The sequence below is a fragment of the Taudactylus pleione genome, unplaced genomic scaffold (genome assembly GCF_031769625.1).
Source record: "Taudactylus pleione unplaced genomic scaffold, aTauple2 ptg000236l, whole genome shotgun sequence".
Classification (NCBI taxonomy): Eukaryota; Metazoa; Chordata; class Amphibia; order Anura; family Myobatrachidae; genus Taudactylus; species Taudactylus pleione.
In genome coordinates this window covers 2660077-2677659 of record NW_028284638.1, presented here as the reverse complement: position 1 = coordinate 2677659, position 17583 = coordinate 2660077, and positions in this window count along the sequence as shown.

Genomic DNA, 17583 nt, shown 5'->3' with positions numbered 1-17583 from the left:
ATGCGTGTGCATGAAGCTAATATTCAGCGTTTTCATACAGGATCTTATGCATTCGCTAATATGTGACTAGTTAACTGCGCAATTGTGCATATTAATGTGTGTATGAGAAATGGTGTAAGATGCAATCGCATGATGCTAATAGTAATATCGCCACATGTACTAAAGTGTGAGTTTTTCTAAAATGGCGCTTGGGCGGCCATTCGCAAAATGGTGTCTTGCGATCTCATTTCCAAGATGGCGTCTTGCGGCCAGTAGCAAGATGGCGTCGCTGCGATCCAATTTTAAACTGATCTTGTATCATCCAATTATCCAGCTTCGACACTCAATACTTATGCTACCTCCAAATCCCTGTGTCACTCCAGCTTCCTGCCCCGTGCTGCCTTCGGCCTCCTGCTCCGTGTCTCCTCCTGCCTCATGTCCCCTCCAGCCTCTTGTGTCTCTCCAGCCTCCTGCCCAGAGTTCCTCCTGCTCCCTGTTTATCTGCCAGCTTGCTGTGTCATTCCAGCCTCTTACTCCTTGTAATTTCAGCCTCCTGCTCTCTGTGTCACATCCTGCTCCATGTCACTTGAGCCTCCCAGGGGCAGAACTATGAGAGACAATGGAGGCGCCTGCCGCCGGGCTCCAGCTCTGAAGGGGCACCTCCTCCATTGTCCACAACATATTCACCCCACTTAGAGCTGTAACTATGTACCCGGAGTGTACCGTCATGGTCACCCAATACCCGGCACCCCTACCCGGCACCTGAGAAGGCACCATACACTAGTGAAGAGCTCCATGTCAGCTCCATGTAGCTGCTGCCTTCATCTATCTATAACCTGTCTGCATGCAAATTGCTACATTACAGTGTCAGCGGCTGTGAAGGGCGGGCACCAAATTATAACTTGACTCCGGGCGTCTGGGATGAACTTACACCACTGGGGCTTCCTGCAACGTCACTCTAGCCTCCTGTCCCGTCTTTCCTGCCTCCTGCCCCTCTGTCTTCCCAACCTCCTGCCCCTCTGTCTTTCCAGCCTCCTGTGCCCTTGTCTTTCCAGCCTTCTGCCCAGTCTTTCCAGCTTCCTGCCCCCATATTTTCAGCCTCCTGCCCCCATATTTCCAGCCTCCTGCCCCCATCTTTCCAGCCTCCTGCCATCTTTCCAGCCTTCTGCCCACGTCTTTGCAGCCTTCTGCCCACGTCTTTGCAGCCTTCTGCCCACGTCTTTGCAGTCTCTGCTCCCCTTCTGTTTTTCCAGACTCCTAGCCCTTCTTTCCAACCTCCTGTATCACCCACTGCATGGATTTCTTTGTGCGCTGCCAGCAGCTCCACGTTACGGCAGGGAGCGTGACGTGATGTCACAAGGTCAGCATTGTGATCCCAGCGGTCCAGACTCCTGGAAGTAGGAGGAGCTGCCACACCACCAAGAACCATAGTCTTGCTTGGCAGCACAGTTACGAGATAACAACGGCGGGTGATACAGCCACATTTTAAACGGTACACTGTACTTAACAGTACCACCATACTTGCACCGCTGTACTGTGTTGCTGCACTGAATTAAAATAAAAACTCTCCTATACGACAGGAAGGGGTGCCCCCCCTCCCCCCCTTTTGGATCCACCCCCTGCACATATACACACATAATGACACACACCATCACTAAAGCTGGCTACACATCAGACCAACTTTCCTCCAACCAACCAACTGACCAACCGTCCAACTTGTCTGTCCAACTAAAATGCTTCCCCACACAACTAACCAACTTTTCATCAAACCAGGCAACCTGCCAACTTTTTCAACAGACCAGCCAACCTCTGTCCAACTTGTGATGTCACAGAGTTAGGCGGATATTGCCTGCCTACTTCATCATGTTTTGAATAAATATATTGAACACACACATATATATACACACACATATGTCTGTGCGTGTTTAAAAAAAAAAAAATATATATATATATATATATATATATACACATACACACACACACACACACACACATAAAATATATTATATATATATATATATATATATATATATATATATTAGGGGTGAGCGGGTTCGGATTTCTGAAATCCGAACACGCCTGAGCCTCCCGATCCGAGTCAGGCTCGACTTTTCCCGCCTGACTCGGATCTGAAATCTGAGGCAAAACGTCATCATCCCGCCTTCCGGCTCTCGCGGGTTTTGGATTCTATATAAGGTACCCGCGTCTGCGCCATTTTCTCACTCGGCTGTGGACAGTGAAGAAGGAGGGTGGGAGTTAGGGCTGGCTGGGCTGTGTAGTGTAGTGTTGTGCTGCACTGTTCTGTTGTTGTCCATAGGGGCTGTGTCCACTACTCCAAAGTCCATAGGGGCTGGCTGTGTTGTGCTGTGCTGCGTTGTACATAGGGGCTGTGTCCACTCCTCCAAAGTCCATAAGGGCTGGCTGTGTTGTGCTGTGGTGCTGTTGTCCATATGGGCTGTGTCCACTCCTCCAAAGTCCATAGGGGCTGGCTGGACTGTGTTGTGCAGTCAGTTGTCCATAGGGGCTGTGTCCACTCCAAAGTTCTGTGCAGTGTCCCAATCCTAAAGGGGTGCTGTAGTGTTGTCCAGGGGGTGCTCTGTCCATCAGGGGTGCTCCCCCCAAGTGCAAAAAAAATAAATATTTTTTCTGTGTTTGTGAATTGTGTGCGCAGTAGCCGCACATGCATCAACAAAGTAGTGCCAAGCGTGCGCCTGTGTCATAAGTAAAGGGCCGGCTGGCTTGACCGTTAAAGGGTGCTGTAACCCCCAAAGTGCACTCAGAACCAAATAAAATATTTTCAGTGTTTGTGAATTGTGTGCACTGTGGCTGCACGTGCATCAACAAAGGAGCAGCTCCAAGCGTGCGCCTGTGTCCCATAGGAAAAAGAGCCGGCTGGCTTGACCATTAAAGGGTGCTGTAACCCCCAAAGTGCACTCCAAAAAAAATTAAAAAAAATATTTTTTTTGTCTTTGTGAATTGTGGGCCTGATTCAGAGCCGCACGCTCTGACCAGAACGCTCGCTCTGAATCAGGGCCCTCCTACATGAAAATGGAGTGGCCTCCTGGCCGCTCGCATAGCTGTGGGTGACCACCCACAGCATATGCGAGCGGCCAAAAAGATGGTCGGGCTTGCGATGAGACCCTGCGGTAGGATCTCGGTGACCGCAAGCCCTGGAGTGATTTGGGCTCTATCAGAGCCAAAAGCACTCCCACTGACATCACTAGTGATGTCAGTGGGGCCGGACCCAGACGGTAGGCGTTCCCATGGGAACGCCTTCGTCTGGTAGCCACGCCCCCGGCACGCCCACCAAAGGGGGCGTGCTGTCAGTCACCATCAACAGCACGCCCCCTTTGGTGCGAGACCCGGAGCAACAGCTTGGCTGTCGTTGTCCGGGTCTCGCGCATGCGCATGACGGAGCTCCCTCCATCGTGCGCATGTGCAGTGAGGTAATATCGACCCGCTTGCGAGCGTCCTGCGCTCGCGAGCGGGTCTGAATGACCCCCAGTGTGTGCAGTAGCTGCACGTGCATCAACAAAGTAGCGCCAAGCGCGTGCCTGTGTCATAGGTAATGGGCCGGCTGGCTTGACCGTTAAAGGTTGCTGTAACCCCCAAAGTGCACTCCAAACGAAATAAAAATATATTTTCTGTTTGTGAATTGTGTGCACTGCGGCTGCACGTGCATCAACAAGGAGCAGCGCCAAGCGTGCGCCTGTGTCCCATAAGTAAAGGGCCGGCTGGCTCATTTCTTAAAGGGTGGTGTAACCCACAAAGTGCACTAGTCTCCAACAAAAATAAAAAATTATTTTCTGTGTTTGTGTGCGCCTTAGCCGCACGTATATATCAATATAACATAAATGGAGGACCAAACTTTCTCCGATAAAAATAAAATAGGGAAAGATCAAGAACCACTTCCTCCTAGTGCTGAAGCTGCTGCCACTAGTCATGACATAGATGATAACATGCCATCAACGTCGTCTGCCAAGGCCGATGCCCAATGTCATAGTAGAGGGCATATACAATCCCAAATGACAAAGTTCAGGAAAATGACCTTGAAAAAAACATTTAAATCATCTGAGGAGAAACGTAAACTTGCCAATATGCCATTTTCGACACGGAGTGGCAAGGAACGGCTAAGGTCTATCCCTATGTTCATGACTAGTGGTTCAGCTTCACATGACGATGGAAGCCCTTATCCCACTAAAAAAATCAAACGAGTTAAGTTGGCAAAAGCACAACGAAGAACTGTGCGTTCTAAGAAGATATCACAAATCCCCAAGGAGAGTCCAAGTGTAGTTGCGGTTGCGATGCCTGACCTTCCCAGCACTGGACAGGAAGTGGCGGCTCTTTCCACCATTTGCACGCCCTCTGCAAGTGCTGAAAGGAGCACCCACAGTCCACTTGCTGATATGCAAATTGAAGATGTCACTGTTAAATACAACAGGATGAGGATACTGGTGTAGCTGGCGTTGAGGAGGAAGTTGGCGTGGAGGATTCTGATGGTGATGTGGTTTGTTTATATCAGGCTCCGGGGGAGACAGTTGTTGTCCGTGGGATGAAAAAGCCCATCACGGTCATGCCTGGGCAAAAGACCAAACATTCCACCTCTTTGGTCTGGCAATATTTCTATCCAAATCCGGACAACAACTGTCTTGCCATATGTACCATATGTAAAGGTGAAATAAGTAGGGGTAGGGACGTTAACCACCTAGGAACATCCTCCCTTATACGGCACCTGCAGCGCGGTCATAAAAAGTTACTGTCAAGTTCAGAAACTTTGGCTAAGACCGTAAGCAGTCCAGGGACAACTAAATCCCTTTTTCCTGTTGTATCCAAGCGCCTGCAAACCACACCGTCAACTCCCTCCTCGTCAATTTCCTCCTTAGCCAGGATCGGAAGTAGTTTTGCAGGCCATGTCACTGGCATGACTGACTCTCCTATCCGGGATTCCTCTGGAGGATCCTGCATTGCTACACCTACTGCTGCGGCTGCTACTGTTGCTGCTGCTGGGAGTCGTTCATCATTCCAGAGAGGAAGTAGGAACACCACTACTTTTACTAAACAATTGACCCTCCAACAGTCCTTAGCGAGGAGGATGAAGTATGACAGCAGTTCATCCTGAAGCAAAACGTATAATTGAGGCCTTGACTGCTATGTTGGTGTTAGACGTGCGTCCGGTATCCGCCATTAGTGCAGTGGGATTTAGACAATTGATGGAGGTAGTGTGTCCCCGGTTCCAAATCCCGTCTAGATTCCACTTCACTAGGCAGGCGATACCGAGACTGTACAGAAACGTCAGAAAAAGTGTCCTCAGTGTCATGAAAAATGCAGTTGTACCCAATGTCCACTTAACCACGGACATGTGGACAAGTGGAATAGGGCAGACTAAGGACTATATGACTGTGACAACCCACTGGGTAGATGTATTACCTTACGCAGCAACAACAGCAGCGTCACCAGTAGCAGCATCTCAGAAACGCCAGCTCGTTCCAAGGCAGGCTACGCTGTGTATCACCGGTTTCAGTAAGAGGCACACCGCCGACACCCTCTTAGAGAAACTGAGGGAAATCATCGCCCAGTGGCTTACCCCACTTAGACTCTCCTGGGGATTTGTGATATTTGACAACGCCACCAATATTGTGCGGGCATTACATCTGGGCAAATTCCAGCACATCCCATGTTTTGCTCACACAATAAACTTGGTGGTGCAGAATTTTCTGAAAAGCGACATGGGTGTGCAGGAGATGCTTTGGGTGGCCACTTTTGCCATTCAGCGACTGCGTGCCGAAGACTGGAGCGCCAGCAAACACTCTTGAACCTGCCCCGCCATCACCTGAAGCAAGAGGTTGTGACGCAGTGGAACTCAACCCTCTATATGCTTCAGAGGATGGAGGAGCAGCAAAAGGCCATTCAAGCCTATACATCCACCTATGACATAGGCAAAGGAGGGGCTATGCACCTGACTCAAGCGCAGTGGAGAATGATTTCCGTGTTGTGCAAGGTTCTCCCTTCGAACTTGCCACACGTGAAGTCAGTCCAGACACTGCCAGCTTGAGTCAGGTCATTCCCCTCATCAGGCTTTTGCAGAAGCAGCTGGAGAAAGTGAAGGAGGAGCTAAGACGGAGCGATTCCACTCGGCATGTGGGGACTTGTGGATGAAGCCCTTCATTCGCTTTGCCAGGATTCCAGGGTGGTCAATCTGTTGAAATCAGACTACTACATTTTGGCCACCGTGCTCGATCCTAGGTTTAAAGCCTATGTGGTGTCTCTCTTTCCGGCCGACACAAGCCTGCAGAGGTGCAAAGACCTGCTGGTGAAAACACTGTCAGCTGAAGCGGAACATGACATGTCAACAGCTCCTTCTTCATTTTCTCCTGCAACTGGGGCTGCCAGGAAAAATCTTAGGTATCCTATGCAACCAGCTGGCAGTGATGCAGGGCAGGCAGGACCAAGTTTGGACATCTGGTCCGGACTGAAGGACCTGGCAACAATTTCTGACATGTCTACTGTCACTGCATATGATACTGTCACCATTGACAGAATGGTGGAGGATTACATCGGTGACAGCATCTGGCATGTCAGACAGTCCGTACCTGTACTGGCAGGAAAAAGAGGCAATTTGGAGGCCCCTGTACAAACTGGTTCTATTTTACCTGAGTTGCCCCCCCTCCAGTGTGTACTCCGAAAGAGTGTTTAGTGCAGCCGGGAACCTTGTCAGCGAAAGGCGTAGGAGGTTGCTTCCACAGAATGTGGAGAAGATGATGTTCATCAAAATGAATGATCAACTCTTCCAGGGAGACCAGCCTCCAGAACGTACAGAGGGACCTGTGGTGGTGGATTCCAGCGGGGACAAGTTAATACTCTGTGAGGATGAGGATGTACACAACACTGAAGAGGGTGAGGAATCGGTGGATGAGGAGGATGAGGACGACATCTTGCCTCCGTAGAGCCAGTTTGTGCAGGGACAGATTAATTGCCAGCTTGTTTTGTGGGGGCCCAAACGAACCAATCATTTCAGCCACAGTCGTGTGGCAGACCCTGGCGCTGAAATGATTGGTTTGTTAAAGTGTGCATGTCCTGTTTATACAACATAAGGGTGGGTTGGAGGGCCCAAGGACAATTACATCTTGCACCTCTTTTTTTTCTTTGCATTATGTACTGTTTGGGGCCTAGTTTTTCAAACTGCCATCTTATCTGCCACTGCAGTGTCACTCCTAGATGGGCCACGTGTTTGTGCCGCCCACTCGTATCTCTTAGCATAGTCATCCAGCTACCTCGGTGCAACCTTTGGACATAAAAACACTATTGTGAGGTGTGAGGTGTGCAGAATAGACTGGAAATGAGTGGAAATTAAGGTTATTGAGGTTAATAATAGCATAGGAGCAGAAAAACCCACAAATTATGTGATTGTAGCTGTTTTTATGCTTTTTAAAAAAAAAATACAGATCCAAAACACAAAACCCAGAACCCAAAACACGGAAGGGTGGTTTTGGCAAAACCAATCCAGATCCAAAACACGAAGAAAGATCCAGATCCAAAACCAAAATACGAAAAGTGGCAGGTGCACACCCCTAATATATATACATGCACACACACTTATGCATACATACAAATGAGGGGGTAACTTGTGCGGGGGAAGGTGTGCACCTATGATGGAGACCTGTGATCGAGAGGGGGGGAACACCCATGGCGGGTAGACCTGTGATTGCGGGGGGGGGGGGAGAACACCTGCGGGGGGGAAGATCCGTGATCGCGGGGGGGCGGGCATGGGACACTGAAGCTGCAACAGCGGGTGGTGATGTGGTGATGGAAGTGGAGACCAGTGCTGTTGTCAGGGGCGGGGGGGATACGTACTTACTGGAGACTGGTGAGAGACTGTAGTGCAGCAGCTCCACCGATCCTCTCCTACGCTCAGTCGCTGCTGCTGACAGGTGAAGAAGTAATCGGACACTACCGGCCAGTGTCCGCCTACTTATCGTTCAGTCGGGGGGAACTATCCCCCTACACTAGAATGATAGTTGGTGAAAATCAATCATGTTTGAGTTCACCAACTAGTTGGAATGACCGTTTTTGGCCGTTTTTCAGCGTGTGGGAGCAAACGGCTGACTAATGTTTGCTCCCACACACAGGACGATTATCATTCCAACCAGCCAACTAGTTGGCTGGTTGGAACGATATCGTTCTGGTGTGTGGGGGCCTTAACACAGAAACACACACACACCCTTACTGACACAGAAACACACACACACCCTCACTGATACAGACACAGGCACCCCCCCCTCCAAATCCACCTATGCACATACACACACACCCTCACTAACACACACCCTCACTTACAGACACACACACTGACAGACCAAACCCCTCCCCCCACATGCTAAACACACACCTGCGGCTCTGTTATACAGCACAAGCACTGGGAATACAGTGAGTCATCATTCGGAGGCAGCTCTCAGGCTTTCATTTAAGTGCTCCATGGGAACTGCCTGTGTGGGGCTATTCAGCCAGCCAGACTCCTGAGTCTCTGTGTGTGGATAAGAGGCAGAGCAGGCAGCTGCCGTGCAGAGTTCCTCCAAATTGAAAAAAAACAAAAAAAAGCTAAAAAAAAAAAAAAAATGATAGCGTCTTAAGCCCCGCCCTCCCGCGGTAGAGGGGCAGTTAGTGGGGCCCACCGGGAAATGGCCAAGAAAGTAAAATAAAACTCTGCAGGGGGTTGCTTGCTGGGCCCATAGCAAATGCACCCCTGCACCCTCTAGAGTTACGCCACCGTTATATACTCATCAGATTTCAGTTCAGAGGCAGTGCCTGGTGTTTTTATTTTCAAAATATGAGAGCTTCATCTTAAGCTAAGAACTGCGGTTACACTATACAATTGAATTACACTCCACGATTGACCCTAAAGTTGCGTACACACCTATAGATATATCTGGCCAATCCGTCTGGTGGGATGGAAAATCTGGTAATGTATGGGAGCAAATAACAATAGAAATTTGTTGCCAAACACTGGAAAACGGACCAGGTTTTCCTTCCCACCAGACAGATTCAACAGATATATCTGTAAGTGTGTACACACCTTAAGCTATACTGTATTCTGATTTAATTTACGAGCATTCAGAGGGCATACAGAGATCTCCCGGAGATCGACTTAGCTGTGTGCTTAGGGTCGTTGTCCTGCTGAAAGATGAACCGTCGCCCCAGTCTGAGGTCAAGAGTGCTCTGGAGCAGGTTTTCATCCAGGATGTCTCTGTACATTGCTGAATTCATCTTTCCCTCTATCCTGACTAGTCTCCCAGTTCCTGCCACTGAAAAACAGCCCCACAGCATGATGCTGCCACCACCATGCTTCACTGTAGGGATGGTATTGGCCTGGTGATGAGCTGTGCCTGGTTTCCTCCAAACATAACGAGAGTTCAATCTTTGTCTCATCAGACCAGAGAATTTTGTTTCTCGTGGTCTGAGAGTCCTTCAGGTGCATTTTGGCAAACTCCAGACGGGCTGCCATGTGCTTTTTACTAAGGAGTGGCTTCCATCTGGCCACTCTACCATACAGGCCTGATTGGTGGATTGCTGCAGAGATGGTTGTCCTTCTGGAAGTTTCTCCTCTCTCCACAGAGGAATGCTGTAGCTCTGACAGAGTGACCATCGGGTTCTTGGTCACCTCCCTGACTAGGGCCCTCCCATGATCGCTCAGTTTAGATGGCCAGCCAACTCTAGGAAGAGTCCTGGTGGTTGCAAAATTCTTCAAGTTACGGATGATGGAGGCGACTGTGCTCATTGGGACCTTCAAAGCAGCAGATATTTTTTCTGTACCCTTCCCCTGCACCCCCCGTAGCATAGGCACTTCTTCCTAGTGAAGTGGGCAGATCCACAGTGATCGGAGGTATCCGAGTAGGGGGCTGGGCTCAATGACAGGATTCTTCAAGAATTGTATCATTTTTCCTGCCCCCAATTTAAATATGCACTAATCAAGGCAATTTACAGCGATGGGGCGCTGCTTAATGATGCGACCCGTCAGGCCCCATCCCCATCGCTGCACATCTGCTTCTCCCGGGAAGGAAAAAAAAAAAAGTAGGCAAGTATGTCAGAGTGATTGCCAGAGGGCACATACTGTATGTAGTAATATGAAGACAATTCCCCAATATTGCTGTGTATGTGGGTGAACTCAATATTAACTTAGAAGGATTTAGATTCATTGTGGGCTTAATACTATCTGATGCGAAGAAGTTTAAATAGGTACTTTTAGAATAATGTTTACCAATATAAATGTTACTGTAGCATTCACTTTTGAAAGGTAATCTTACTTTTTGGCATTTAAATGTAATATTTTAGGAATTGAATTGGTACAAAGGGCCCCTATGTACCACCCAAGTCACTCCCCTCACCTCATAGCACCTCTCATTCCCCTCACCATGTAGCACCTCACTCCCCTCACCTCATAGCACCTCTCACTCCCCTCACCTCATAGCACCTCTCACTCCCCTCACCTCATAGCACCTCTCACTCCCCTCACCATGTAGCACCTCACTCCCCTCACCTCATAGCACCTCTCACTCCCCTCACCTCATAGCACCTCTCACTCCCCTCACCTCATAGCACCTCTCACTCCCCTCACCATGTAGCACCTCTCACTCCCCTCACCATGTAGCACCTCATTGACTCCTCAGTCTCCCTGTAGCACCTCACTCCCCGCCCCCACCATGTAGCACCTCACACCCCCTGTACCACCTCACTGACTCCCCCCAGTCTCCCAGTAGCACCTCTCACTCCCCGCCATCACCATGTAGCACCTCACACCCCCTGTACCACTTCACTGACTCCCCCCAGTCTCCCAGTAGCACCTCTCACTCCCCGCCCTCACCATGTAGCACCTCACACCCCTTGTACCACCTCACTGACTCCCCTCAGTCTCCCTGTAGCACCTCTCACTCCCCGCCATCACCATGTAGCACCTCACACCCCCTGTACCACCTCACTGACTCCCCTCAGTCTCCCTGTAGCACCTCTCACTCCCCGCCCTCACCATGTAGCACCTCACACCCCTTGTACCACCTCACTGACTCCCCTCAGTCTCCCTGTAGCACCTCTCACTCCCCGCCCTCACCATGTAGCACCTCACTCCCCCTGTAGTACCTCACTGACTCCCCCCAGTCACTCGAGGGAGGGGACAGTACTGTTCGGGACGGTCTTGCCAGCACTGGGGGAGGGGCCCGGGTGTACTCAGCGTCAGCAGTGGGGCTCGGGAATATTGCTGTGTATGTTTGAGTTCTGACCAGCAACAGTGGGAGCGGGGAGACTATGTTAGGGTCGGGACTCAGGCCGGCACTGGGGGAGGGGTATGGGTCGGGTTGTGCTCACCATCAGCAAAAGCGAGAGTGTGTCCGGCGTCTGGTATGTCCGTGTCAAATGCGGGCTTCTCCTGCACTGCTTCCGGACTCGCATGACGATGATATCTTGCAGGCAGCTCTGGCTCTTCCGTTTACTGGTGGGATCTGAAGGATCTTAAATAAACTTTTATTAAAATAATAAAAATTATATTGAAATAATCTTTAAAAAAAAAAAAAAAGTGCTTGCTGGAACTCGCCCCCCCCCCCCCCCCCAACCCAAGTGGCAGGCCCCCACAGCGACTGCACCCCCTGTATTTTACATTCTTTTACCAAGTTTCAATACATTTGAGGTAATTCATATAAATAGGAATAGGATTTTCAACCTCATCATTTTAAGTTAATGTTGTAATGACTCTGGGCCTGATACAGCAAGGAACGCAAGTGAGAGAACGCATGCACTCGGCCGATGTTTTCGCACTGCGCATGGGTAAGCAACTCACTGCGCGTGCTCGAACTAGCTATTGCAATCGGGTAAGGGTATGCAGACTACACGCAGTATGCACGCAGACCCTTCCGATATTGATTGACAGGAAGTGTCGTTTGTGGGTGGTGACGGGGTGTGGCCGGGCGAACGCAGACGTGCCTGTGCGTTGGGACGCCATTTTAGGGGCATGCATAATTGAGGCAGTGCGGTGACATATACTGCCAGATGACTCGATGCACGCTTCAGACCCGGTCGCAAGCGCCGAGTGCTCGCAACCGGGTCGATGGTGGCCCACAGCGCATGCGCACGACGGAGCTGGCTCCGTCATGCGCATGCGTGAGACCCAGCTAGCGACGGGCAATCCGTCGCTCCGGGTCTCGCACCAAAGGGGCTGTCAATGTTGAGTGACAGCTCGCCACCTTTGGTGGGCGGGCTGGGGGGGTGGCTGGCCAAATGGAGGCGTTCCCATGAGAACGCCTGCCGTTTGGGGGCGGCCCCACTGATATCACAAGTGATGTCAGTGGAGATCTTCCGGCTCTGTTTGAGCCGAAAGCTCTCTGGGGCTTACGATGAACGAGACCCTACCACAAGGGTCTCGTCGCAAGCCCGATGGTCGCGACCATCATCATGGCCACTCGCTATAGCTGTGGGTGCTCAAGAGGCCGCTCCAAAAAAAAAATCCCGGCCCTGATTCAGAGCGAGCGCTCTGTCAGAGCGAGCGGCTCTGAATCAGGCCCATAGTTCTTACACGTTAATGACTTTGACCCAAATTTTCAAAGTGGAAGAGCTATGCCAAACTCAAAATACAGGCTCAAGCTGTGTGCTTGTGAAAAGTGACACATTTCATGCACGTTGCTATTTGCATATAGCAAATTAAGTACAAATTATTGCCTTAGAGTTCACATAGTATTCTACACAAACCATGCCATAAACTTAAAAAGCCACAAACTGGTCAGCCCAGGGCTGGAATCCCTCAGGAAGTCAGGACCCCCCCAACAATGGGGTTCCTCCTCCCGAAGGATAACCATTCCTTGGCTGAAAGCCTAGGGCTATTACCATTCCTCTAGTGAAGGTGGGTGCAGGGTTAATGGTGATTACATAGTGATTAATATTGTTCTTTATAGATGACCTATAAGTCCCAGCAAGCCTACCCTGGCATGATGGCATTTGTAGAACCACAAGTGCCAGCATGCCTGGACATTAAGGGCCCACTGGTACCTGTAGTTTGCCTGTAAAAAAATATTAAAATAAAGATAGGAATTTTTTTTATAAAAACCTCCCCCACACAGCCTTTGTTCTCCACTTTAATTTAAGGTGGAGGCATCACCAAGGTGAGACAGCAACAAGGGCATTGAAACCTTGCTGATCCCCAGAAGGGTACTACAGAAGAGCGGTAAGCAGGGGTTACATCAACATTTTTCATGCCGACAATTAGGGGTCGACATTTCCATTGTCATAATTTTCAATATAGCCTGTTTAAAACACAGCCCTCTGGATGTACATAATAACTAAGCGTTGTCATGAACACAGAGAAGTATAGTAGTTAATGATGTTCTGCTTTTCAGCAATCAAATTCAAAACAAGCAGCAGTTTGCTACAGATAGGACATTGTGCATGATTTACCAGGCATGCAATATAATACAATAATGATATAATATAATTAGGATGTGGCTTTACAAAGCATAAAGTGGAATGGAGATATCTGAGATCTCAGGAATGGGAAGTATCACTGCGTTATAATGACAATAAGATTGATAAATGTGTGTGCTACCAATATGATCTGAAGTACCAGAGCAAGTCAGGCAATTTAAAAGATTTCACAACTGTCATTGTTTCGGGACAAATGTTCCCTTTTCACAAATATCTTCCTATTGTTCTCAATTTGCCCACAATTATGGCTACTTCGGTGTGAAAAGTGTGGTTTTCCACATTAAATAAGTAGTTTTCTTAACCCCCTTCTTCCCAATCATATTTCTTTGATGAAGGTCTTTCATGCAAACGCATATGTTTATACCTCTCATGTGCCAAATAATGACTCTTAAAATGTAACTGTTAAATATTAATTTTAATATATACTTTTCCATTAAAAGCACATTGGTGAGAGACCTTCTCCTGAGACCCTACCATTTACTGTATTTAGCACAACTCTGGCACTCATATACACCCAGGATCTCTGTGATCACTTTCAGCACTGTAACAGGCGGGATATGACACAGCTAGAGATGCTCTGATTTGTATCAATTATGGGGTCTATTCATGAAGAAAGTGAAAACCAAATTGCTACTTTTCACTATATATCGCATAAGTTCGATGCGATATATAGCTTTCTTAAGTAGAAATTCATGTACACTTACCTTTCCAGCGTTGCAGTGATGCCCTCTGCGATCCTATCTTCAGCTGTGGTTCTTGGAAACATCGTTGGAGGGTCAAGAGAAGAACAGGGGGGGGGGAGCCTTGGGGCAACTAAACAGGAGGTGACCCAGCATATGCCATTGGCTCTTCTGATTGGCCACTGGCACACGGAAGAGTGCAAGTGAAGCGGAAAGCAAAGCTTTCCATTTCTTAGTGAATCAGCGATGCTTAAACAAAGCAGAGGCGCGGCAGAAGAAAGAATTTCTTTCTCCATGGCAAGCCTCTCTATGAACAGACGAAGGCAGTGAAAAGCCCTGTTTTCAGCTAAACATGACTTTTCACTGCTACATGAATAGACCTTATAGTTCTCAAACTGGTTTGTCAAATCACCTGCAATAAATTCTCAAGCTATAGGGGTTTATTCACTAAGCCTTGGAGAGAGATAAAATGGAGAAAGATAAGTCCCAGCCAATCAGCTCCTAAATGTCAGTTTACAGGCTGTGTTCGATATATGACAGGGGCTGATTAGCTGGGACTTATCTTTCTCCATTTTATCGCTCTCCAAGGCTTATGTTGGGTACTCACTGGCTGATCAATTGATCGGCCAATATATTGTATGCCCATCGTCCAGTGTGTACCAGCGATATGTCTGTGAACGATGTCATTATTGGGAAGGAAGGGGATTTAGTAAAGTTCATGATGAAAATGAATAACGCCATTGGTGTTTAATATTTGTCATAGTTGGAGGCAAAACACAGTGTTGACTCAAAACACAATATGGTTAAAAATCAATCCTGGCACCACAGATAATAAAATAATTATTTTCAAAGAGAACTTTTCCTCGTTATCTTTTTGTTCCGGCGCAGCTGACTGCCCCTGCCCGCCTCTAACAAACCTGCTCCTGCCCGTGGCACACATCCCCTGCACCTAGCTGATGCCCCTTGCCCCAGCCGGGCTCTCGCTGACCGCCCCATGCTGCCTGCAGCCTATTTGTAGCAGCTGCTGCTCGCACCAATGTCATCTTGGTGCACAGTTTCTGAGGGGCCCTGATGGCAGAGCAGTGTGCCGCGTACCATCCACCACCTCCCGTCTGGTTTAATACAGCTGCAGAAGCAGAGAGGCAATGTTGTATTCACAGGGGTGCATATTACCCCCTGTCATTTGTTGGCATTATTCTTTTCCCAACAAATGCTGGGGGTGTTTTCCAGTACCCACCCGATACCAGATAAACAGCTGCTCAGCTTCGCGACAGGCTTACTTCTTGAAAGGTGCCACATGAGAGAGCCAACACATCAATCATGCTATGAGCCCACAGTTTGGAGAAGCAGACTAGGGTAAGAACATCTTTCTATTTGCTAAATGGAGGTCCTTTTAAGAATATAGTTTCCCCCCTCGCCCAGTGTATACATAAAAGGACTAAAAAGAAAAAGTGCCTATTAAAAATAAAATAAAAGCGATAAGTCTGTACAGACAATTAAATAAGATCAATGTTGTAAAACACAACCTGCAACAAACACTAAAATAAAAGGCATGCACCAATAACTGGCATATTGTTAATAATTACGGGCACTACTGTGTGGCATAATGTGAATTACCGGCAACACTATGTGGCACAATGTCAATTACAGGCACTATCGTGTGGCAGAATGTGAATACAGGCACTACTGTGTATTAATGCCAGTACTTGGTATGGAATGGGTATGTAATACAGGCCGTCGGGGGGCCTCCTGTCATAATACCAACAGCGGCATCCGAATGGTCGGTATCCCAACAGAGGACCAGTAAGTATACTAACCCACCCCCCTTCTCCACCTAACCCTCCCTTCTTGTAGCTTAACCCTAACCCTTCCCACCCAGCACCCTAACTCTCCCCTTTAGTGGTTAAACCTAAGTCTCCCCCCTTTGTGCCTAAACCTAACCCTCTGCCCTTAGGAGCTCATTCAGACCCGTTCGCTAGATGTGTTCGCTCGCACCCAGCATATGCAAATCCAGCGCACGCCCAGCAAGGCAGGTGATTGCACGGCAAGGCATTAGCACGCCCACTATGTCTTGGCGTGTGATCACTTTGTGTATGCAGACACCCACCAGCCATTCATAAGACACCCACTTGTGCACGTCATCTCCTGGAAGTGCATGAAACCATTGGTACATTGAGCACCATCGGATGCGAACGCAGCGCTTGAGGTTGACTATACCCTGCCACAAGCACTGCAATCACTTCAGTGTGAAATTCAACCAGGTGACGTATACAATGACGCTGCCTATTAATTATTCATGCCTCTGCAACGGCATTGAGACGCTCAGGCACGCCTGCATTCGCACTTCCACTCCCCTGTTTCTAGTGGCCTGCCCCTGTCACCACCCACAAACTGCTTCTCCTGTCACTCACTCTGCTGGGCTATCTATGCGCAGCGAGCGAACGCTTCCCGATCTCTCGCAGTGGTTTGCGCAAGCGCATTGTGATGCGTACGCATGCGCAGAAAGCGACAATCGGCCAGCTACGAGTGAACGCATCCTAGCAAGCGGGTCTAAATCAGCTCCTTAGTGCCTAACCCCCCCCCCCAGTGGTGCCTAACCCCCCCATGGGTGCCTAAACCTAACCTCCACCACAAAACCTAACCTCGCTATACTGCCTAAACCTAACACTACCCCCCCACCACCCCCACGACTAACAGCTAAGACACCCCGGCTTTCCTCATTCTAGATCAGTCTAGATTCCGACATCGGGATTAAGTTAGGTGATGGTATATCGATGCCTATCTTAAGTCCTGTGTCGGGCTTGCACCATCGGGATTTATACCGGCAGCATCCCGTCCGCCGGTCTGCTAACTACATCCCCTTGGTATACTGGGGAAACTTCTTTTTAATCCTGCATTTGCCCCTAGGGCCTGAGGGTTTTATAACATAACATGAAGGGAGAGAAATGTGGGCTGGCATGTAAAGGGACACAAGGGGCTCTGGTCTAGCATAAAGGGGTCTCTGGGCTGGTATATGAAGGGGCTCTGAGACTAATACTGTATGTTGAAAGTTTTGTCTCTTTAGATAAGTACATTTTTTGGTAAAGAGGTGTGGAGAGGGGGGGGGGTTCCACTTGTTCTAGAACCGGTCTTGGTGCAAACATTTACAAATTGGAGATTACAACCTCAGGTGAATTTATATTTGGGTTACAAAGGAATAAGAAAGCAGTATTCACGTAACTGATCATGCCACATTACTACAGTGCAGGGCAAGCCATAACATACGGGATATAGTCAACACAACAGTAAGTATTAGGGTTAGGGGGAGGGTTAATTTTATGGTTAGGGTCCGGCACAACGGGGAGGGTCATGGTTAGGCTGTGGGGTGGAGGGTTAGGCTGCAGGTGGAGGGTTACAGTTAGGATGCTGGAAAGGTGGGTTAGGGGAGGGCTAGGGTTAGGCTACTTACCATTAGGCATCGGGATTCTGA